The sequence below is a fragment of the Stegostoma tigrinum genome, chromosome 12 (genome assembly GCF_030684315.1).
Source record: "Stegostoma tigrinum isolate sSteTig4 chromosome 12, sSteTig4.hap1, whole genome shotgun sequence".
NCBI classification, from domain to species: domain Eukaryota; kingdom Metazoa; phylum Chordata; class Chondrichthyes; order Orectolobiformes; family Stegostomatidae; genus Stegostoma; species Stegostoma tigrinum.
The window spans coordinates 31,760,831-31,784,238 of NC_081365.1; the positions used below are offsets into that span (position 1 = coordinate 31,760,831).

Below are 23,408 nucleotides of genomic sequence, written 5' to 3' on the forward strand. Positions count from 1 at the left end.
AGATGTTATTTTTGGAAAACTGTTGGAGGGTCAGGGATTATTGGATAGCAATGCTTATACTTCCATGGTTAAATATGGATACGCAGTTATGCAAGGTGTTTCATAATTTGCATATCAATAATCTTGAATGTTGTTAACTTCGTCACTACTTTTGCAGCAAAATCTGGCCCATTGGATTTTTAATGAAATACTCATCCCACTTACTAAATTATATATCGGTAAATAGATATGTAAGTAGACATTTGCATTCTTTACATTTATTTTAATATTGCGTCTATTGTGCCAGTTCTGAGAAATAATTTATATACTATTACTGTCAGTAGTAAAAATATTGTAACAGAATAGGCCATTCAGCCCCTCAAGCTTTTTTTGTCATTCTATTAAACCATGACTGATTTTTACTTAAATGCTATTTAGCTCTGTTTCAGCCAAGTCCCTTGATATCCTTACCTAATAAAAATCTATTGATCTAAGTCATAAAAATTTCAACTCATCCAGTATCCACACTCTATGAGATGATAGCTCCAAATTTCCCCGATCTTTTGCATGAAAAAAATACTTTTTCCTTTCACTCCTCACTGCACTGGCTCCAATTATAAAATTATATTGCCTTGTTCTAGACTCCCTCTTAAAAGAAGGTAATTTCTCTGTATTTATCATGCTGAATCCTTCAATAAATTTAACCACCTCAATCAAAAATCCTCTTTTCTTTTAAGCTTAATGCAATAGAAATCAATTTTATGTAACTTGACTTCTGAATTTAACCCTTACGTTCCCAGTATTACTCTGCTGAACTAATAATGTTATTCCTCTGAGGTCAATAACATATCTTTCCTAAAGTATGGTGTCAAAAACTGAATGCAGTACACCAGATGGGGTCTGACCAAAGCTTTGTACAAGAGCAAAATCACTTCCTCACTTCTGTGTTATAACCCCCTTGAGATAAAGGACAACATTCCATTAATCTTTTTAATTGTACAAACTGGGTCTGTTTTCTCTTGAGAAAAAGGAATACTGATAGGTTTACTGTAATAAGTGATTGAAAATTCTCTTAACTAAACACTAACTTTGTGGCAACTTACGTTTTAAAGCTTGGAAAAGAATGTGCCCCTTTTATAATTGTCACATATCACAATCTCCATGAAATCATAGTCCTATGGCAAACAGTTCACAGGTAGTTTTTGGCTTCCAATACATTTGAATCTTCCTATTTTACCAAGTAGCAATGTCCTCCAGATGCTTCCCAGAGTTTTTGGAGATTTTACTAAATCCACTATGTGCAGTCAAGTCTGTCCCAATGATTTGTCCTCTCTAGCCATGATAGGAAAAGTCTCCAAGAGTTCTAAGATGGTAACAGGATGCATCTCAGTCCCGCTTTGATAGTTCACAAAACCAATGCAGCCCCTCTCTCTGCTGTCCTCATAAAGTTCTCAGAGTCTGTGGTATTCATGGATTTGTGAGGACCCTGTAACCAGACCTGAAAGAATGGATTCTTCTGCTTTCTTCCCCATGGCAACATGAAACACATTAATCATGCATCCAGTTAGAAACACTGATTAGCTATTCTTGACTCCAACTTTTTCATCATAAACATAAATGGACAGTCTGCAGTGAATTCACTTACAACCAAGGCTTTCAACATCTTTTTTGTGGCAGACTCAGGGTTTATGCTTGTGGACCCAGCAAGCGCTGCCATCGCCTCTATCACACAATCTAGGCCTCACTTTGAAGGGCCTACTGTTAGGCAGAATTCAGAACAGGTCACATTGCCCATTCCTATTTCATATAATCACAGTAGTGTTACATTGTAAAAGGAGGTTATTTAGCTCATTGTGCCTGTACTAGCCTGTTAAATAAGTGTCATTACCTAACGCCAATCTCCTGCATTTCCCCAAACTTTTGTACATCGTTTTTATCTTTTACCCAGACCCATCCCCTATCCTATCCCTGTAACCCTGCATTTCCCATGGTTAATTCACCTTACCTGCGCATCTTTGGACGTTGGAAGGAAATCAGAACATCTGGACGAAACCCACACAGCCTCAGTGAGAATGTGCAAACTCCACACAGACAGTCACCTGACGGTGGAATTGAACTCAGGTCCTGGTGCTGTGAGATAGCAGTGCTAACCACTGAATGCTAAACACATGCCACACTAACTGTCTCTTAGCCTTCAGTCCTAACTTCTTCAATCTATCCACATAACTGAAGTTTCCCTTCCCTGGAATCATCCTTATAAATCTGTCCTGCACTCTTTCTAAAACATTCACATTCTTCTGAAAGTGTGGTGCCAAGAACCATACAGAATACTCCAGATGAGGTCCAACAGGTGTTGACCACAAATTCAACATTACTCCTTGATCTTGTAAGTTTTGCCACTACTAATAAAGGCCAGGATATGATATCGGTTAGTAACTGTTCTCTCCATGTGTCCTGTCATCTTCAATAGCCTCTGCACATAGACACCCAGATCCCCCTGCTCCTGCACTGGATATGAATTGTACCCCCTTATGTTATATTTTCTGCCCATGTTCTTACTATCAAAATGCATTACCTCACACTTCTCTCTACTGAACTTCATCCACCCATCTGCCCATACCTCCAAGCATGGGATCACAGAATCTCTACAGTGTAGAAGCAGGCCATTCAGCTCATCAGGTTCACACTGACCCTCCAAAGAGCATCTCACCTAGCCTTCGCCTGCCCTTCCTCACTTAACCTAAATTTCCCATTACTTATTCACCTATCCTACACATCCCTGGACACTATGGGCAACTTAGCATGGCCAATCCACCTAACCTGCACATCTTTGGGCCATGGGAGGAAACCAGAGCACGCAGAGGATACCCATGCAGACATGGGGAGAACATTCAAACTTCACACAGGCAGTTACCTGAGGGTGGAATCAAACCTAAATCCTGGCACTCTGAGGCAGCAGTACTAACCACTGAGCCACCGTGTTACCCATAAGTAAGCAGTGTCCTTTTTAAGTTCTACACTGTCCTTCCAGCTTCCAACTTTCATATTATTTACAAACTTTAAAACTGTCCCCTGTACATCTAAAGCTAGAATATTGCCATGTATTAGTAAAAGCAAGGGTCCCAATACTGGTATTTTCGGAACTTGCTACAAACCTTCCTTCAGCCTGAAAAATAGTCATTGCCCATTATTCCCTATTTTCTATCACTCAGCCAATTTTGTATTCATGTTGCTACTCTCCTTTACATTCTGTGCGTGATAACTTTCCTCATAGGTTTGTTTCGTGGTAATAATAATAATTTCTTATGTGAACCTTTATCAAATGCCTTTGCAAGTTAACATACACAAGATCTACAGAGACTCTACAAGAGGGTCATCAATGTGTGATCCTTTGATCTTTTACTTATAAATTCTGTGTCTGATACTGCCTTTCTCACAAAACTTGAAGGAGTGAGGCTCTGAGAGCTTGTGTTTTCAAATAAACCTGTTGGACTCTGACCTGGTGTCGTGTGATTTCTGAACTTGCCCACCCCAGTCCAACACCAGCACTTCCACATCAGTCAAATATCAAGTGCTTTCATTCTCACCTCACCTCTGGAATTCAGTTCTCTTGTCCATATTTGAACCAAGGCTGTAATGATGTCAGGCGCTGAGTGGCCAGGATCGAACCCAAACTGGGTGTCACTGAGCTGGTTATCACTGAGGAGGTGCTGCTTGACAACACTGTTGATGACACTTTGTATCACTTTACTAAAGAACAAGAGTAGACTGATTGGGCAGCCATTGTCTGGTTTAGATTTGACCTGCTTTTTATGTACAGGACAAACATGGGCAATTTTCCACATTGTTGGATAGATGCCAGTGTTGTAACTGTACTGGAAGAGTTTGGCTGGGGAAGTGGCAAGTTCTGAACTACAAGTCTTCAGTAGCATTGTCAGAATGATGTCAGGGCCTATAGCCTATGCAGCATCCAGTGTTTCAAGCGATTTCTTGATATCATGTATAACCTGGCATGAAGGACTTCAATTATGGGTAAAGGCTGGAAGAGTTAGGGCAGAGCTCCTTGTAACAAAGAAAGTTAAGGATTGATTCAGTAGTGGTTTTCAAGGTGATGAGTGATGCTTCAGGGTTGATATGAGTAGAAGAATTTTCTATTGCAAGTTGGCCAATAAATTGGCAGTACAGATTCAAAATTATTGGTGAGAGATTTAGGCAGTATATGAGGGAAATTTCTTTTCCAGTCAGAGTTGTTGGAATCTGAAATAGTTGATATGAAATGTTGGAGGGTGCTGATTCCATTAATCCTCTTGGAAGGAGGTTGCACAGGCTCCGGAGAATGTGGAAATTACAGGGTTACAGACAGAAAGAGGAGAACTTTAAACCAAGCATAAGCTGCTCTTTCAAAACAGCAAAGGCATGACTGACTGAAAGGCCTCCCTATCTGCTGAAAACTTACATAATTCCACAAAAGTTGGCAGCAATATATGGTATGGGCAGAGGGAACATCCTTTTTGTTCTGTACATCAAATAATTTTTTTATTACCCAACATATGGTACGGAAAAGAACATATTCTGATGGTTATTTTGTAAGTTTGCTTTGGTAACATTGAATATACGATGTACTGAAAATTATTTAAAAGATTTGTAAAATTATTTTTCACATGTAATCCAATCTTATATGTTTGGCAAAAAAATGTTCATGATTCTTGCTCTTCACCAAATCTTTTGTGATTTTTTTTGTGAAGGCAATATCCACTAATTACAGTGCCATTTCAGTTCTGAAGAAGCTTCATGGGATCTGAAGCATTATCTTATTTTCTCTCCACAGATGCTGCTAGATCTGTTGAGTTTCTCCAGCTATTTCTGGTTTTGTTTCAGGGTTCCAGTATCTGTAGTTATTTGTTTTAGTTGAGTGCCATTTCCATATTGTATTGCCACCATCCCTTACTTCAATGATGAAATTATGATATCTCACCATTGACATTGCTTTGACAGTGCAATACCTTTTTTTCTGACTGCAAGCACCCACTTGGTCTAAAATCTATCAACATTAAACAACTTTGTATAGCTATATTTTCAGCTTAGTCATGACATTTCCACCTGGTACAACGGTCTTCTTCAGCAACTTAAAGTGAAAAAAATCCTTTCAAGCATTTCAAGGGGTTTATCAGGCCTACCTTGTTCCAAGCTTGACAGATTTACTCAGAGTTTACAGCATATGTTGGTTTCTCTTTGGGCCAAGGGGGTTTGCACTGTTCCACGTTGTCATGTTTCTTATTTCTCGGCTGTCTCCCGGTATTATAATGGTGGAATTAAATGTAAAGCACCGTTTTTAAGCTCTTGAGCATGTTTTAGATTGCTATCACTTTCTATGTGACTTACAAAGCTTGATCCTCTCTCACATACAATCATGCAATACATCCGTTGATTACTTTAAATGAGCAACGTCAATTTTTTTCTGTTACTTTTCCTCTATTGCACCGTTTTAGAGATTGTTCTTTGTCTGGGTTGTATTGGTTTTTTTTGTTTCCAGAGATTTAGTTACATACTGTATGTTGCATCTGTTGCAAATGTCCCAATGCTTTCTGTGTGGCTTGCTCCCTTCCCGTGCTTTAGTTAAACCGCATGCAATATGCCTGATGACGAGTTCCTAGTATAGCCAGCTCTGTTTCTCTATATCTCTCGCATACGTTTTGTAGAAATGTGACTAAATCCCGTACATTTCTGGGGGCTGGGTTGAACAACGTACCTCGGGGGCTGTTTGTTTCCCTTTGAAACCCTCCCTTCCCCTTTCTACTGCTGTAGTTCGCATTTGAGCAAAGTAAAAACAACGAGTTCTTGTAACGAGCCCAGTGCTTTCTGCATGTGTGCCCGTGTGACCAACAGGGGGAAAAAGAAATGCAGGTTTGCTGTGTACACGCACACATTTAGACAGAGATGTTTTTATAACCGAGAGAATGTTAGTTAAACACTGTAGGTTTCTCCCAGTTGTTACGGTTTGTCTCTTTGGTTGCTCTCGGCTCTTGCTCGGGCCTGGCAACCAATGAGGGTCCCTGTTGTAGTGGCAGCTTCTCGCCCTCGTCCAAACAGCCGGAGAGAGAGAGAGAGAGAGGAGGGGGCAGCCAGTCAGCAGCACCAACTTCTCCTTCAATCCTTCCGACTGTCAGCCGCACGGCAACAACCAGCAACAGAACAACAAGCAGAGACTTTTTAAACATACAACTTCTCTCATCCAACGCCACCCCGAGCCGGGGGTGGGGGAGAAAGAGAGCACTCATTAGAAAGAGAGAGGAGCAGACAGACAGAGACACACAGGGAGGGAGAGAGAGAGAGAGAGAGAGAGAGGCTTTAAAAGGGCCGCCGGACGGACGGGACCCCAGCACCAGGTGTGTAACCAGAACCACCATTTCACTGCGACTGTAAACTTTTCATTGATTGTTTTTGTCTTGCCTTTTTAAAAAATGTTTTTGTTTAGAAAAAACAACAGATCCATGTTGTGGCGTTTTTTTTGTGTGTGAGAGAGAGTGAGTGAGACCCAAGTAGGCCAGAGAGAGAGAGAGAGAGCGCTAGGCCAGTGTTATAACACACAGCGAGAGAGAGAGAGAGAGAGATTGTAGACAAGTGAGAATAATACAAGAAAAGGAAACAGTTGGCAGAGGCCGGGAGAAAGGATTGTGCCTCCCAGTCAGGGCAAAGTGCTGGGGGTTGTGTTGGGGGGGGGGGAGAAGGGAGGTGGGTGTTGTGCTGACATAAACCCTACTTTTAGTCAGGGCTAAATGTTGGGGAAAGGGGCAGGAAGGGGGTTAAATGCCGGGATTAGAGCCGGCGGCGAGCTGTCTCCATACTGGACAATAAATACTGTGATGTTGTCAATAACTTGGAGGGAGAGCGAGAGAGGCCTAGTCCTTTTAAACCCCGCTTTCTCATCTGCCTCTCGGTAATGGTGGAGTGAAAGCAGCCGGCTCGGGGCTCGCACCCTGCTTTTCGCTTTCGGTTTTCTGTCATGATTTTTTTTTAAAAAAGACAAAAAATAATAATTTGAGGAGGAGGAGGGAGGAGGAAGTGGATCGGAGGGTGGTTTCAGAGAGGGAGAGATCCGTGTGTAACGGCGAAAGGATCAGCTGGTGTCTTCAACACAGCAAAGTCTCTCAGTCAGAGAGAGAGAGAGAATCCGGTTAATATCCAGAAATCTGCAGCTACCTCTTCCTCTGGTTTAAGTTTCAGTCACAGTCATACTGGAGACACACACACACAGAGGTAATCTGATGGATGTGTGAATAAGGTAGCGACAATATTGTGCAGCCTCTGTACCTGGCTTTCTCTGATCAAATCCCATTAACCGCCTCAGACGAGATTTGCTGCTGAATTATATACTGGTGCCGAGATAACACAGCCCGGGCACACTGCTGTTTTTGTTTGTTACCATCGTTTAAAAATGTGTTGCACTTTCCTCGCCAAGTGTGATTCTGGTGTTGTGTGGTACTCCTTTCCCCCTCCCTGTCTGTCTTTTTTTTTGTTTTATGTAGTGTTGAGGGGAGGTGGAAGCTGAAACCATTCCACGTCCTGCGAATGACACGTTTGATCGACTCAATCAGACCAGGGCACTTTTTTTTCTCTCTTTCGAACAAATTGTTGTTACTGTGCAGAAAAACCAGGGACAGATCACTGAATGGCCTGGTGATATTTCACCAGAGATCTAACCGTGTAACTAAGGAGGAGTTTGGGTCAAGCTGGATGGAGTAACCCGCACTGAAATGGCAGCTTGTTTTGAGGGAGTTTTTTTTCTCTCTCTCTCCCTCTCTCTCTTCCCCCTCGCTCTCTGTGAGTGAGGTTTTTTTTTGCTCTTGGTTTCCCCGAAGCAAGATGGACTCTCTCGCTGTGTCTTGTCAGCCTTGGATCGACATTTTGCACAGCGATGCAAACTTGAGCTTGGCCTACTTTTACACTGCAAACAGGGTGATGGGATTAGAGGAAAAGGGAACAACGTTTTTTACCGGCGACCGCCTTTGAATTGTAACTTCGGTCACTGTACTTTTTTTTGTTGCATTTGGTTCTGTCGAGTTCCCTGTATCAAACGAGATTTTTTTTCCCCTCTCACCGTGTTGCAAGTAGGTCCTTTTCCGGAACACCCCGTGTTTTGACGTGTGGGTTGAATGTACCTGTGTTGCTATCTAACAAATTGATTTTTTTGAGTACTTTCTAATTATTCTTCAGCACCGAAAACTGCAAAATGACAGTATATTGTACTATTTTACTACGTAAGGCGTAGTGTACGTCCCATGTGCCCAGTATGTATAGCACTGTCGTGTGGAGCTGACAGGTCCTGTAACTACTGGCTGGGGCTAGTGAGCCAATAGCTAGTGCAAGATTTACTGTCGATCAGAAACGAGATTCATCGCACTTCGACTTATTAACTAAATGCAGATGATATCGTTAACCCATTATGAGTTTTGCAGCGTGCACTGAAAGTTTTCATTCCACACTTTTAATTCATATTTCTGTTAAATACAGGTGTGATACTGGAGTATAGATGAATGTGTCAAAAATCTGAGGGTGTACTGTTTGTTTTCAAAACTTCAGTTCTTCAAATGCAGTTATAACCAGAAGATCAAGAAAGTGAAGAGTTCTTGTTGGAAGAAAAGTAAGGCTAAGGAACAAGTTTTACAGTTGGAGGTCATGGTTTCTGAATTGAAAATTGCTATTTATAAAATAATTCAATTTCACAATTGATGAAAAACACCTAACCCACAAGTGATAAATTGTGTGTAAGTTGCTAACGGTTTTTCTCAGAGGGACATGACCTCCGGCTTTCTCAATTAATCATAAAAGAATTGCAATTATAGCATTATCTGGCCAATTTTGAAGTTTGTACTCCAATGTTAATATGTTTTGACAAAGTGCATTATTTTATTAGAAAAAATGAAAACTGTGCCTTTTATTTGGAAACTAGTCTGCAATTTCTTTTAGTGTGCAGTTTTGATGTATTCTAGACATCTTAATGACTGATATTTTGACACTAAAGTGGGATACAAGCGCATACTAGTTAAAGATATTGTGCACTAACTATGCTGTTATCTTAACAGATTCCTTCTCAAAGATACCATAATGTCAGCTGTTAGTGTTGATGGTCTTGCATGCATGAAAATCTCAGTATGTATTGAATGTTACAAGTAATTCTGCCTGCTGCCCTTGTCAAAGATGCCATAACTTCAATTATTTGAAGATGTTGTATGATTGGGGGGGAGAAAAGCTTATATTGAAAGATTTAAAGAGAATTCTACACTCAAAAGTACTGTTAGTAGCATTTGCTATGAACAATATGAGTTGTATTAACAATATGAGATCAATGTATCTGCTTGCCGACATTTGTTATCTCTACGTATGGCATTTATTATATTTTGTAAGATCCCTAATTTAGTCTTTTCCGGTAATGTTACTTTTTGAATAAATGATGTCATTAATTCAAACGACAGGTAGATCCATGGTGATACTTTCCATTTGCACCACTCAGATGTCAGCCTTTTTAACTCCATGAAAGTTCCAATTCGCCAGAATCTCTGTGACCCATTGCAACAGAGCTTTATATCTACAGTATCTTCATTGTACTGTGATTCTTAAGTTTTTCTGATTCATATTCCTCTTGTCTAAATCGTGGTCCGGCGCTGGATTAGTGTTAATAATTGAAGATATTTCAAAAATGTGCAGGAAAAACTCAGCAGGTCTGGCAGCATCTGTGGAGAGAGAAACAGTTAACATTTTGAGTTCAATATACATCTTCTTTAGAACACCAAAGAAGTCACATCTGACTCAAAATGTTGACTCTGTTTCTCTCTCCACAGCTGGTGCCAGATTTCTTCAATGTTTTGTTTTTATTTCAGATTTCCAGTGTATTTCACCTTTTTAATAATTGAAGATATAGTATAAATGGTTGTAGTAGAGACCCATTTGTGAAAACTTAGAGTGTACTGCCCATGTAAATGGTCTTAATGAATGAGTTCATTCTAGGAAGGTGGATTATTGCTTCACTAATGGTAGCATGAAAATGTAAGTGTCGTTTATACCAAATTCTGAAAAACTGTTGTCAGGAAGGAGAGAAAAACTGGTAACTGGCTCAAAATGAGCCAGGGAGAAGAACTTTGTCTGAGTGTTACATGCTCTTGATCTATCAGTGAATAGATGTAGAAATCTATATGAAACTGCAAATCACTGTATAATCTTGTTGATGTTAGTGATGCTTGACTTTTGTGTTATTTTGATGTATATATTAGGTGAATTTGTGGTTTGTTTTGTAAAGAAAGGAAGATTGTGGAGGTTGTTCTCACGAGGAATACGTTTCCTAAGTTTTTTTAGAAGTTCAAACATTACATAACTGAAAATTCTGTTACTTTTTGTTTTACTAATTTTCATAAAACTTTCAGTCCAGTTGTTTCTGCAGCCCTTGTTCAAGTCCAAGATCTGGGTACGGTAGCGTTATGCTTTTAAGCGGTAAGATTGTGCATTGTCATATACCCTGCTCGAGGTGGCCTCCAATATTAATGTTAGGTCTTGTTAAAAGCGAATAGTCTTAAAGTGCCCAGTCTTGGCTTTTACTAATTGCATGTTGGTGGATCTCCTTGTACATATGTTCAGCTCTGAAAAAGAAGTGAGTACTGCCATCTGTGCAATAATATATCATCGTACAGTGTAAGAGGGGATTTTAAAGACCTTGACTTGGAGGTACAAAGTGTTTTGTGCCGATTGTTGATTCAAATCAGTATCTGAAGTTTGTGTAGGTAACTAATTCCACTTTGAGGCAGTTGCACACAGTTGCATCTGAAGGAGCAAAGGTCACTATTGTCTCATTGCCTTGATAATAGTAAAACTCCAATGTGACTTAAGCTTCTGGCATACATAATACGTTTCTAAATAGTAGTTCTTGGTTAAGCTTTGAGTCATGGAAAAGCATGCTGCCTATGGCCTTATGCAAGATCCAGAATTAATCCATAATGTGGATTAGTGGCAAGTGGAGGGGCAGGAAGCAAGCTGTGGCTTCCACTGTCTAGAGGGAGTCAGCTCGTGGATATTTTCCTTTCTGAAAGTGTTCCACATGAAGACTTGATTAGCTAATTGATAATAATTATGGCTGGTGTGAGATGATGGATTTAAAAGTTTAAAACATTTGAATAGCCAGCATATGGAGAATTACTCCATACTGCTCATTTTGTTAAACTGAAGACAGATGCTCAACGTACAACAGGAGTGACAATGCTCCAACTTGGAACAAGCTGTTGGAAGATGTTATTTGATGGATGAACCTGCAGTTATGCATTCACAGATTCAGGTACAAGTGCCTGCTGGTATTATTTTGCAGAGAGGGAAGAAATTATTGCTGAAACTTTAGTCCTGGAATTAGTGGAAATTCCATATGATGGAGTATGATGCATAGCCATTCTGTGATCAGCTGGCAGTGTGCCCATCTGTTTTATGGAGAGTTGTGATACTTAAAATGCTACTGATGAGGAGTTTCTGAGATCTGCTTTCTGCCCAAAGAGTCCACATCACAGAAGAGGTCGTGTTGGAGGGTGGCACACTGGCTCAGTGGTTAGCACTACTGCCTCACAGCGCCAGGGATCCGGGTTTGATTCCAGTCTCGGGTGAGGGTGGTGCATGTATGGAATAAACTGCCAGAGGAAGTGGTGAAGGCTGGTACAATTTCAACATTTAAAAGGCATCTAGATGGATATTTGAATAGGAAGAGTTTAAACAGATATGGGCCGAATGGGACTAGGTCAGATTGGGAGTCTGGCTGGCGTGGATGAGTTGGACCGAAGGTTCTGTATTTGTACTGTATGACTTTGACTTTGACTCTGACTCTAGTAAGTGCTGAAACAAAAAGTTTTAAGAAGAAACTAGTGACTCATTTTTGGGAGAATAAGAGGAAGGTGTTGCATCATTGTGTCTGGCCCTTGGGGGCACAGGCAATGGGAGATTGGGACGAAGTTGATTTTCATAATCCAAAACCTCAGATAGGTTTGTTCACAATACTCCAAGACACTTGGTGTTTGATAAACCAACCTGGCCTTTTGATGATAACAAAGTGTGAAGCTGGACGAACACAGGCCAGCAGCATCTCAGGAGCACAAAAGCTGACGTTTCAGGCTGAGACCCTTTATCAGAGAGGGTCTCACTGATGTAGGGTCTAGGCCCGAAACGTCAGCTTTTGTGCTCCTGAGATGCTGCTTGGCCTGCTGTGTTCATCCAACTTCACACTTTGTTATCTTGGATTCTCCAGCATCTGCAGTTCCCATTATCACTGGTCTTTTGATGAGTTTTGTCCTGCTACCTTGGCTTCTCAATATCGATACAGAGAAGATTCTAACTAGTGTATTGGTACATAGTGTCATTTTATTAACTCGGCCTTGAATAATACCTTTAACAACAAGATCTAGGTGCATATGATCTAGGCTGACACTTCTGTTTGGTATTGAGGTAGCGCTGCCTTGAAAGTGGTCTGTCTTTAGCTTTCTGTCACTTGAGATAATAAGGTAAGGCACTGTCTGTCGTCTTGGGTGGAAAAGATCCCATGGTATTATCTGGATTTTAATCGGAGAATTTCTCTTCAGTGGTGCGGCCAGTTTTTAGTCATTCTGCACAGATTATCTGGTTATTTGTCGTGTATGTGTTTTGTGGAAACTTTGTGTAAATGAAATGGCTGCCATGTTTCCTGCATTAAATGTCAGTGACTTTGTGAAAATACTTCATTGGTTGTAAAGAGCATAGGAAAGCCTTGGGCCATGAAAGGCGCTATACAAATACACCTCTGCCTTTCAAGTAGTTTGTGTAAACCCTTTCAGAGTTGATTTAACTTTTAAAATCTTTATTTACATTGTTTAATTTATTGGAATGGCTGTATATGAGATTCATTTGCATCAAGAGAATTTAATTTCTAATTATGTCATGATAAAATAAACAATATATTTCCATATGTGTGATGGGCAGGAGAATGAAAAATATGTTTTTCAGAGGGAATTGATGGAATGCACTATAAATGTATTGAAGCAAAAACCCTTTTTTCAGGCTGCATTTATTGTTAGTTTTTGCAAGATGGTAAATTGAAAGTGACATTAATAGAAATCCATGTTCTCACTTTCTGACGTGCACTGATAATCCATGGTTGTTAGTGGATGGCTCAAAAAAAACTTTCCCTGAAAAGTTCGATCGATTAAGCAACTGCGCTGTTCGACTGGCCATGGATTTGAGGATGATGTCTACTTAGGTTGAGAGTTTCTGGCAAGCCCATGCCTGAACAGGCCATTTCTCAACCCAGGGATATTTAGACAATTGGTTAGGATGTTCCATGGAGCTGTGGGCCCTTGAGAGCAGGATTTGTTGCCTTTTCTGTCCCTCATTATTAAGATGTATTCCAAGCATCATGTAGTTTGTTAGATAAGTTGTAACCATTGTGAGTGATCGGTAGAAAGCTCCTCCCAATTATTAATGTCAGTTTAACATTTTTGAGAAGATTTGTATCTTGGGTTGTGGATGAGGTTGTAGACTTACCTGCTGAGCAGATGTGTTTGATTGCAGGCGTTTTGTCATCCTGCTAGGTAACATCATCAGTGTGCCTCTGGTGAAGCGTCAGTGTTCTGTCCCGTTTGTTATTTGTATGCTCGGTTTGCTGGGGTAGTTGGCATTACCTCCAGTTTTGTTCTTCAGCGATTTGTACATAGGGTCCAGTTCAACGTGTTTGTTGATGGTGTTTTGGTTGGAATGCTAGGGCTCCAGGAAGTCCCCGGCATGTCTCCGTTTGGCTTGTGCTATGATGGATGTGTTGTCCCAGTCGAATCTGTGTTCTTCTTTGTCAGTGTGTGTTGACATCAGTGAGAATTGGTCGTGTTCCTTGGTGTCTGGTTGGTATTTGTGTATTCTCATTGTCTATCTTCTTTTAGTTTGGCCTATGTAATGTTTTTCACAAGACTACTGAGGCCCCTGGGTATCAGGGTAACCCACAAACCAATGACTACCCTGCGACAGCTACTGATGACCATAAAGGATCCCATACCCACAACCAATAAACCTAACGTAATCTACAAAATACCACCGTAATGTACAAAATACCATGCAAGGGCTGTGAGAAATATCACATAGGCCAACCTGTAAGAAAACTGACCATAAGGATACACAAACACCCACTAGCCACCAAGAGACACGACCAATTCTTACTGGTCTCAATACACATGGACAAAGAATGACGTGAGTTTGACAGGGGGACACATCCATAATAGCATGAGCGAAACAGAAATACCAGGGAATTCCTGGAAGCCTGACATTCCAACTAGAACTCATCAATGAACACATTGAAGAGAACCTGATATAGACCACTGAAAAACAGAACCAGAAGTAATGCCAACCTCCCCAGCAAACCGAGTCATATAAATAACAAGCAGGACAGAGCACTGATGTTTCACCAGAGGCCACTGTCGATGTTATCGAGCAGGGTGACAAAACATCTGTGACCAAACACACCGACTTGGTGAGCAAATCTACAGCATTAGTAATGTCGGAACTGCTTCACCTGAAGATGATGTTCAGAGCATCTTTGAAATGTTTCCTTTTTCCTCTCTCGTGGAAAGTTGGCGATTTGAGATTTGAGAAAGCAGGACCTGTTAGAGGTGATGATGCTTGGACTGGACACTGTCCAGATGGCCATCAAAGTTGATTTTGTGGGAGTTTTGTCAGAATGTTGATGGAGTTGCCTTCAGGGAAGACAGTAGTGTTTATTTGATTGTACTCCCGTTGAATCTAGAGTTTGCAAAAGAGACATTCCTGATGGAATTTCTCTTGCACTGTGTGTTGCTATTGACAATACAAATCACAGTACAGTACAGAATATGATGACAATAGTTGCACTGTAGACTTGGACATTTGTTGACGTGCAGAAGACTTTACTGTCGACTATCAGCTGCTGCAGCTTGTAGGAAGCTGAGCTGGTGCAGCTGATTTGTTTTGGCAACTCCTCATCAATGGTGGTCTTTTTAAGAGGTATCTCCAAACAAGGAGAGGTGCTCAACATATTCCAGAATCTCTGCTTCAGCATTTATGGAAGGTGGGACTTTTGGCTGACTTGGTTGTATGGGTTTCGTTTTGGCAACATTGACTGACAGAGAAAGTTTCTTGTTGAATTGAAGAAATAGAGAATGGTTTTCAAAACTGTTGCAGAATGTGCAGTGGCACTTGAGTTACCACTAGTCGCAGATCAGGTAATTTTGTGATGCTCTATTTAGTGTTGGCATGGAGGTAACTACAGTTGAAGAGCTTTCCTCCTAAGTAGTTTTAAATGCTGGTAGCAGAGAGGAGGTTATCCTTGAGGTGAATAGTTATTGTCTAATTGTAAATAGTATGAGGGTTATCACACCATAGTTTGGTTTTTGAAGGTGTCTGTTTCTTATCTCATGTTCAGCGGTTGTAGTCATAACAACAGCACAATCCTCCTAAGTGTTTTGAAGTTTCTTGGACTTCCACATCTTTGAAATGTGATCCACAGAGCCTCACAATTTGGTCAGACCGGTGAATACCATGAAAAGTTCCTGGTGGTGTTCTCAACATTCGCCTGCCAACAAAGGCCAGAAGCTGCAGCATGTCTCTGGGAGGATTTCCACAGCCACAGGAAGTAGACCATTCAGGAGAATGCATCTCAGAATTTTTCCTGCTGTGGGCAAGAGGGAAATGCCTCCACAGTATGATTTGTTTTCCTTCTTGAAGACTATTACAGTAGCCACAGAATTGAACCTGGGGTGTTTGATGGGTGAGAAGAATGTATCTTTTTCCCCTCAATCTTGTAGAAGGACTACAAGTAATCTTGGTACGTGCAAATTTGAAGACCTTGGCTATAATATTGTTAGAGCCAGCGGCTTTGTTTTTTCTCATCTGTTTTGATTGCTTTTACAGTGCTCCCATCAACGGTTGTTCATCAGTATATTCTATCACATGGTCCTGCAGGATAGCCTGGAGACTATGAGCTACCACTGAGGATTCTGGTCAAGAATTTGTTGAAAATATTCATTCTAGTGTTTACAGATGGCATTGTCATCCTCCAGATGGGAAATGCCATCCTCGGTGAATGGCATTTTGCCGATCTGACTTTGTTCTATAGATGGTCTTGATCACCTCAAAAAGAAAAGATTCATATATCATGATGGTCAGTGTTTATTGGATTTTTCGGCTTTTCTCTTCCGGCTGCCTGACTTTTCTATTCTGGGTTTGTCTTTAAGTATCAGCCTTGAGCTGGTGGAATGGCTGCTCTTTGACTTGCAACTTTAAGTTATACTGCCAACCAATGAAAGCGGATTGCTTCTGGGAGATCATATATTTCAGTGTTATTGGCATTGAAGCAGCCCTTTGACAGGAACGCTTGAAATCAATGATCTGGGCAATGGAGTCGAGTATAGCTAACTTTATTTGATCCCAGTGTTCTGGAATTGAGCTGGATGTGTGAAGATTTTTTTCTAACTGATTTTGAGGCTCGCTTGGAATTTTGCTGTTTGGCTGGGCTGCTTTAGGTTGTGATATTCTTCTTCCACTGGAAATTTTGAATTTAGTGATGTCATGGTGCTAGGTGAAAGTTGATCCCTGATCAAACAAATTTGAGATTTGTCCCAGATCTGATGTCAGTCCCCTGCATGGATACAAATCATTTAGATCTTGGGTCCACCAATGATATGATGGTTTGTGTTATTCTTTCTGATGGAAGAAGATGTTTGCTACATCACCGTCATTCTGATCTCACTTTGTTAGCAGGGGTTGTGATTGGCTTTTATCATCCTGGATTGTCAATGGTTCCTCTCTGGCATTAGAGTTAAGGTCAACTCTGGCATTGATATCTCGAAGGATGATTTATATTCTTGTAGATTGACGTTGGGAACTTCAGCATCAGGATAGAATGTTTCCTCAACATCTTCGTCACAGTGAAATACTGATGAAGGCTGAAGCATATTGGTTACAGTTGATCCTTAGCAATAGCATCCAGCATCTGCAGTTCTTTGTATTTTTTTTACAGTTGATTTTAAGGTTCATTGAGGGAGTTCTGACAATACCTTCAAGATTCTGTTCCAAATGGCAAAACCAACATAACATGGATATAAGGATGACTGTCAGCCTTCTCTTTCCGAGGAGAAGCTACCCTCTTCAGTTTTACTGTGGGTATCTCTATCAGTTTGGACCCTTGATAGTTCACATTGACATAATTTCAGTTTTGCTTTGCAGATGATCACTTGTGACATAGTCTGTGAATGTCCGAATATTTCAAGTTACAACTTGCAGAATGTGGTTTCCCAGCCAGGAGATAGTTGGATGACTTAATTTTTGTCTGCCTTTTTAGCTGTGTCACCATTTGGGGTGAGCAGAAGTTATCCTGACGAGAACTGTTCAGTCACAATGCTGCTGTCCAAAGATAACCCTGTCCCAACACAGACATCAATCAATCGATGTGCATCCATCACTGGCATGTGTATTCTAGACCAGAGATTATTAGGCTCACAGGCTTGTCCATGTCAGCAGTCCTGTATCAACTCAGGACTTGGCAAATGGTCCGTGGTAGAAGCTTATATGTTAATTTAAACCAAATGAACCGTGGATGCTGTAAATCAGGAACAAAAACAAAGTTGCTAGAAAACCTCAGCAGGTCTGGCAGCATTTGTGAAGGAGACAACAGAGCTAACGTTTCTGATCTGGTGGCCCTTCCTCAGAACTGGGATTCTAGGAGGGGCCACCTGATCCGAAACATTAACTCTGTTCTCTCCTTCACAGATGCTGCCAGACCTGCGGGGCTTTTCCAGCAACTTTGTTTTTGCTTGTACGTTAACTTGTTCAATGTGGGGACCTTAGGGTGTCAAGATTTTCTATGTAATCTTGATGGGTTGGTAGTCAAATTTTGTTGACACATCAAACCATGATGACTAGAACCACCTTGTTACTGTTACTGCAACTGCCTTCTACCTCTCAGCTGAGTGTTCACCGGCTGTTGAACAGTCTTTGGATCACGCTTTGTCTTGTCCCTATCAGGAAAAAGCATTTCCAACAGCATCATTCTGAGCACTGAAGCCATCCACTCCACTCGGTTAGGGTGGCGATCCAAGAAATCAAACAACTGTGCTGCTTTGATTTCCAGAAGAAGGGGACTATTTGCCATCAAACTTGAAATGATCCCTCATTTAGATCACGCTTTCCACTCTTGATAATAATCAAGTTGCTGTAGTTGATTTTGATGCTGCTCCTGACACCATGACTTGTTGACAATTTTTCCAGGTTCCATATAAAGAATATAAAGAAAAGCAAGATGCTGTAGAATGGTGTAAAAATGAAACAATTTTCCCCTATCTTTCAGAATGTTGCTCATATTCAACGGTATCTTCACACTTCCTTCACAGATTGTAAAAGTGACAAGCTTTTGTTAAAATATAAATTGGCTCAGATTATCCAACAGCCAAACTCACTGTTCTAGTGTAATTGAGAGATGCATGTGGACATCCTTCAAAATCGTCTCTTGGACTTTGAAAGAATTGCCTGGGAAACTTTTTATGTATTTCTTCTGTGGCTGGATCCCTCCAATTATTTTCTTATTTAAATGGAGAGCTTAGAGGGTTCTGCTGAAATTAGTAAATACTCAGGAAAAGTTAACTATTAGGTCCAGTCTCTTGAGTGACTATTCAGTGAACCCCATACTCGCCTCACAGCTGGAACTACACCTTCCCCAGATCACTTGCATCCCTCACCTGTTGCAAGGCCTCTCCCCGACCACACCATCCCACCGTGGGTGAACAACCCCCTCCCTCACCCCCAACTGTTCTCAACCCAATCTGCACTGGATCTGATCTGCTTTTGCCCTCTTCCCATCTGCCACTGCCAGGCCAGACCCGAACCGACCCACACCACCCTTCCCTGCTGGACCCAATCTTTCCTACCTATCCTGACCTACCCTGAAAACTGCCACACTTAGCTGGCCCTCTTGGCAGCCTGTACCCTGTCACTCTACCCGCAACAATGTATTCTCCACTCACCTGTCGTCCCTCCCACTTAGCACCTAACCCCGAACCAGATGGCAGACTACTTAACAAGGACCCTAATCTTGCTGCCAGTACCCTGCATTTTATACTTCTCATTCACCAGCGGCTATTAAAATGGCTGTCTGTGATTCTGGATTTTTAGAATCATACGGCATGGAAACAGGCCTTTCGGTCCATGATGACCAGGCACTCCAAATTGAACTAGTCCCTAAGGCTGTTGAGTAGATTTGTAGCTTGGGTTGTGGATGCTGTGGTTTGTTCGCTCGTCGAGTTGGTTCGTTGGTTTGCAGATGTTTCATTACCCTGCTGGCTAACACCATCAGTGCAGTTTCCGATGAAGCACTTATCTTTTCCCGCCTGGTATTTAAACTCTGGGGTCCGCCGGACTTGATTACCTCATTTCCAGGTTTCCTTCGCAGTGGTGTGTATATATAGGGTTTAGTTCCATGTGTTTGTGGAGGATAACCGGGCCATTAGGAATCCCTGTGCTTGTCTCTGTTTGGCCTGCCCTGGTGTTGTCCCAATCAAACTGGTGGTTTTCCTTATCCGTGTGAATGGGGATAAGTGAGTATTGATCGTGTCTTTTTGTTGCTAGTTTGTGTTCATGTACTCTTGAGGCCAATTTTCTTCCTGTCTGTCCAATGTAATATTTGTTGCAGTCGTTGCATGGAATTTTGTATATTACTAGTTCCATTTGCCTGCATTTGGTCCATCTCTCTCAAATTTTCCTATTCATGTACCTGTCCAAATGCCTTTTAAATGTTGTAACTGTGCCTCTTCTACCACTTCCTTTGACATCTCTTCCATAGGCACACCACCCTGTGAAAAACGTTGTCCCTTGTGTCCCTTTTAAATCTTTCCCCTCTCACATTAAACCTACAGCCTCTAATATTGCACTACTCTAGCCTTGGAAAAAGACCCTGGCTATTCACCCTGTCTGTGCCCCCCATGATTTTATAAACCTCTGTAAGATTACCCCTCTGATTCTCCCAGTCTATTCAGCCTCTCTTCACAACTCAAACCTACCAGTCCTAGCAACATCCTTGTAAACTTTTTATATAAGGTTAACCCTAGGTTAACAGCATCTCCCCAATAACAGGGCAACTAGAATTGAATGCAGTATTCCAAAGTGGCCTTAGTGATGTCTTGTACAGCCGCAACATGACGTCCCAACTCCTATATTCAGTGCTCTGACCCATGAAGGCAAGTGTTAAATTTTAGGATACCACATTAGATTGTTCTAAGTTTGGAGAGGGATGGGACAGTGGTTCTGGTTGGTCAGAGAGGATGGTGTTTGCTCATCCCAGCAGTTCTGAACTACAGGAGAGCTACGTTTCTGAGGGAGCATCGATCAGAATTACCTGTCGGAAATATGTGGCTCTCCTTTCATTGCCACTCAGCTACTGCTTTTTAATCTGTGAAAGCTTGTTTCTCCTGGCGAATGAGGCCTAATATCTTTGTTGTGGGAGTAAAGTAATTTATTAATATTTGACGTGCAGGATATAGGTCAAGTTGGGTATGCTTGGCATATGCATTTATTGCAGCACAGAAGTTGCATGCTGAAGTTTATACTGTTTTTAGTAGCAAACTTTTAATATGCTGCTTACCATATGAAGGAGGTTATCTTTAGTGCAGCCTAGAGTAATTCCCTATAATGAAACAGGGCCAGATATTTTCTTGTGTTTTTCATTGATCCAAAACTGATAATGGTGATTGAGATTTGCATTATATTGTGATATCAGTCTTTGCGAAAATAGCGAAAACCTGTTCCACTAATTCTTTATCCAGCGCTTACATTATGCCAGTGTTTTTTTCTGTGATTTTTTTTCATTAGCAGAAAGATGTATATAATGGAAATTTGAAGTTTTCAGAAATGTGCACTTAATGTAGACATATGTACAGCAATAGAATAACTGCGAGTTTGATGGGATGGTAACTTGTAATTTCTTACCGCTATAGGTAATGTACTTCAAAATTTTCTTTTAATCAGCTTTTGATAATATCCCTTGATATGACTAACTCTCTAATTTAAAAAAAACTCTTGATTTCAGCCTAAAATTTCAATTATTGCAGCTGTCACAGTCTTTTAGGTGAGAGAATTTCACATTTCCACTATACTTTGTTAGAGAAAATCTGCTTCCAGATTTTGCTCGGAAATGCTAAACTTCTAATTTTAAAATTACATAATCGTAGAACCCAAGTATCGGGTTAAAGCCTCAGAGATCACTTGATCTGTTGTGCCCCTGCTGGTTAGCTGCAAGCCAACTCAGCTAGTCCCATTTTTATGTAGCTATGCAAGTTTTCTGTCTTGTTTCCTTTTGAAAGCCATGATTGAATCTGCCTTCATCATGCACTCCTCATATTGCCATTGGCTCCTTTTTCATTTCGTTTTAAAGTGGTACCTTCTAGTTCTTCATCAGTGATAACCGTTCCTGTCTCTCTGTTGTCTAGACGCTTCATGATTTTGAGTTACTTTTATAAGACCTAAAAGCAGATGTCGACCATTCAGCCCACCTGTTCCATCGTTCAGTGATTTCATGGCAGATCTGAGAGTCCTCATCTCCATCTTCATACCTTTTCCCCATTACCTTTGATTCCCTTTAGGTTAAAAATCTGCCTAAAACTCTTGAATCAAGTTAATTACCCAGCCTTAGCAGCCCTTTATGGTAAAAAAAATTCCATAGATTCACAGTTCTCTGAGGGAAGAAATTATCTCTGTTTTTCTTGCCATTCTTTTTGCTACCCAACTTCCCCAAATGATCCATCTAACTGAAGTCTCTTATTCTTGGAACAGGTCTCCTAAATCTGTTCTGTGCTTGCTATAGAGCCTCACATCCTTAAGAGAGTGGTGCTCAAAATTAGACAGTCCTCCTCTACTTCAGGCCAAACCGGCGTCTTATCTGTTTGCCTTAATTCTCCAGCTTTTGTACTCTTTTTGACTTTATCTATGAAACCTAGGTGCCCACATGCTTTTTTAAGCAGTTTCTTAGCCTTAACCAGCAACCTTCAACAATTTAGGCACATAACCATCGAAAATCTATTTTCCTTGTATCCATTTAAAAAATACCCTTCATGTGAGTTTGCTCGCTGAGCTGGAAGGTTAGTTTTCAGACGTTTCGTCACCATTCTAGGTAACATCATCAGTGAGCCTCCAACGAAGCGCTGGTGTTATGTCCCGCTTTCTATTTATCTGGTTAGGTTTCCTTGGGTTGGTGATGTCATTTCCTGTGAAGGTGATGTCATTTCCTGTTCTTTTTCTCAGGGGATGGTAGATTGATTTGGAGCCAATGTGTTTGTTGATGGAGTTCCGGTTGGAATGCCATGCTTCTAGGAATTCTCGTGTGTGTCTCTGTTTGGCTTGTCCTAGGATGGATGTGTTGTCCCAATCAAAGTGGTGTCCTTCCTTATCTGTACGTAAGAATACGAGTGATAGTGGGTCATGTCGTTTTGTGGCTAGTTGATGTTCATGTATCCTGGTGGCTAGCTTTCTGCCTGTTTGTCCAATGTAGTGTTTGTCACAGTTCTTGCAAGGTATTTTGTAAATTACGTTCGTTTTATTTGTTGTCAATCTATCATCCCCTGAGAAAAAAAACATGAAATGACATCAGCAACCCAAGGAAACCTAACCAGATAAATAGAAAGCGGGACATAACACCAGCTCTTCGTCGGAGGCTCACTGATGATGTTACCTAGAATGGTGACGAAACGTCTGAAAGCAAACCTTCCAGCTCAGCAAGCAAACTCACATCCAATACCCTTCATTTTAGACCATAAGATACAGGAGCAGAATTAGGCCATTTGGCCCATTGTGACTGCCCTGCCATTCTCTGGGGAGATAGTGGCTTAGTGGTATTGTCACTGGACTGTTAACCCTGAGACCCACACAACATTCTGGGGACCTGGGTACGAATCCTGCCAGGGCCAGTTGTGGGATTTGAATTCAATAAATGTCTGGAATTGAGAGTCTAAGGATGACTGTGAATCCAGTGTTGATTGTCAAGAAAATCCCATCTGGCTCACTAATGTCCTTAAGGGAAGGAAATTGCCATCCTTACCTGGTCTGGCCTACATGTGACTGCAGACCCATAGCAATGTGGTTGACTCTAAATTGCCCTCTGGGCAATTAGAGATGGGCAATAAATGCTTCCTGGCTGGCAGCGCCTTCATCCCACGAATGAATGAAGAAAAAAAATCCAACAATAGCTGAAATGCTTCTCAACCCATTCTGCTGTCTGCTGCCTTCTCTCAGTAATCTTTGATCTCTTTACTAATCAAGAGCCTATCCATCTCTTTCTTAACTACAATGCCTAGGCCTCCACTGCCCTCTTTGCTGAAGAAATTTTTCCTGCGCTCAGTTCTAAGGGGTTGCCCCTTAATTATGAGGCTCTG

At 41.1% G+C, this 23,408-nt stretch overlaps 1 protein-coding gene across 1 annotated transcript in view; it reads left to right on the forward strand.

The window, feature by feature from the left end:
* The first annotated feature begins 6,106 nt into the window (after positions 1 to 6,106).
* LOC125456993 (HMG box transcription factor BBX) overlaps positions 6,107 to 23,408 on the forward strand; it is a 204,915-nt gene continuing 187,613 nt past the window's right edge. Inside the window, exons 1-2 of the mRNA XM_048540663.2 lie at positions 6,107 to 6,365; positions 8,491 to 8,620. The gene's annotated coding sequence lies outside the window, so the exon portion shown is untranslated. The remainder of the gene's footprint in view (positions 6,366 to 8,490; positions 8,621 to 23,408) is intronic.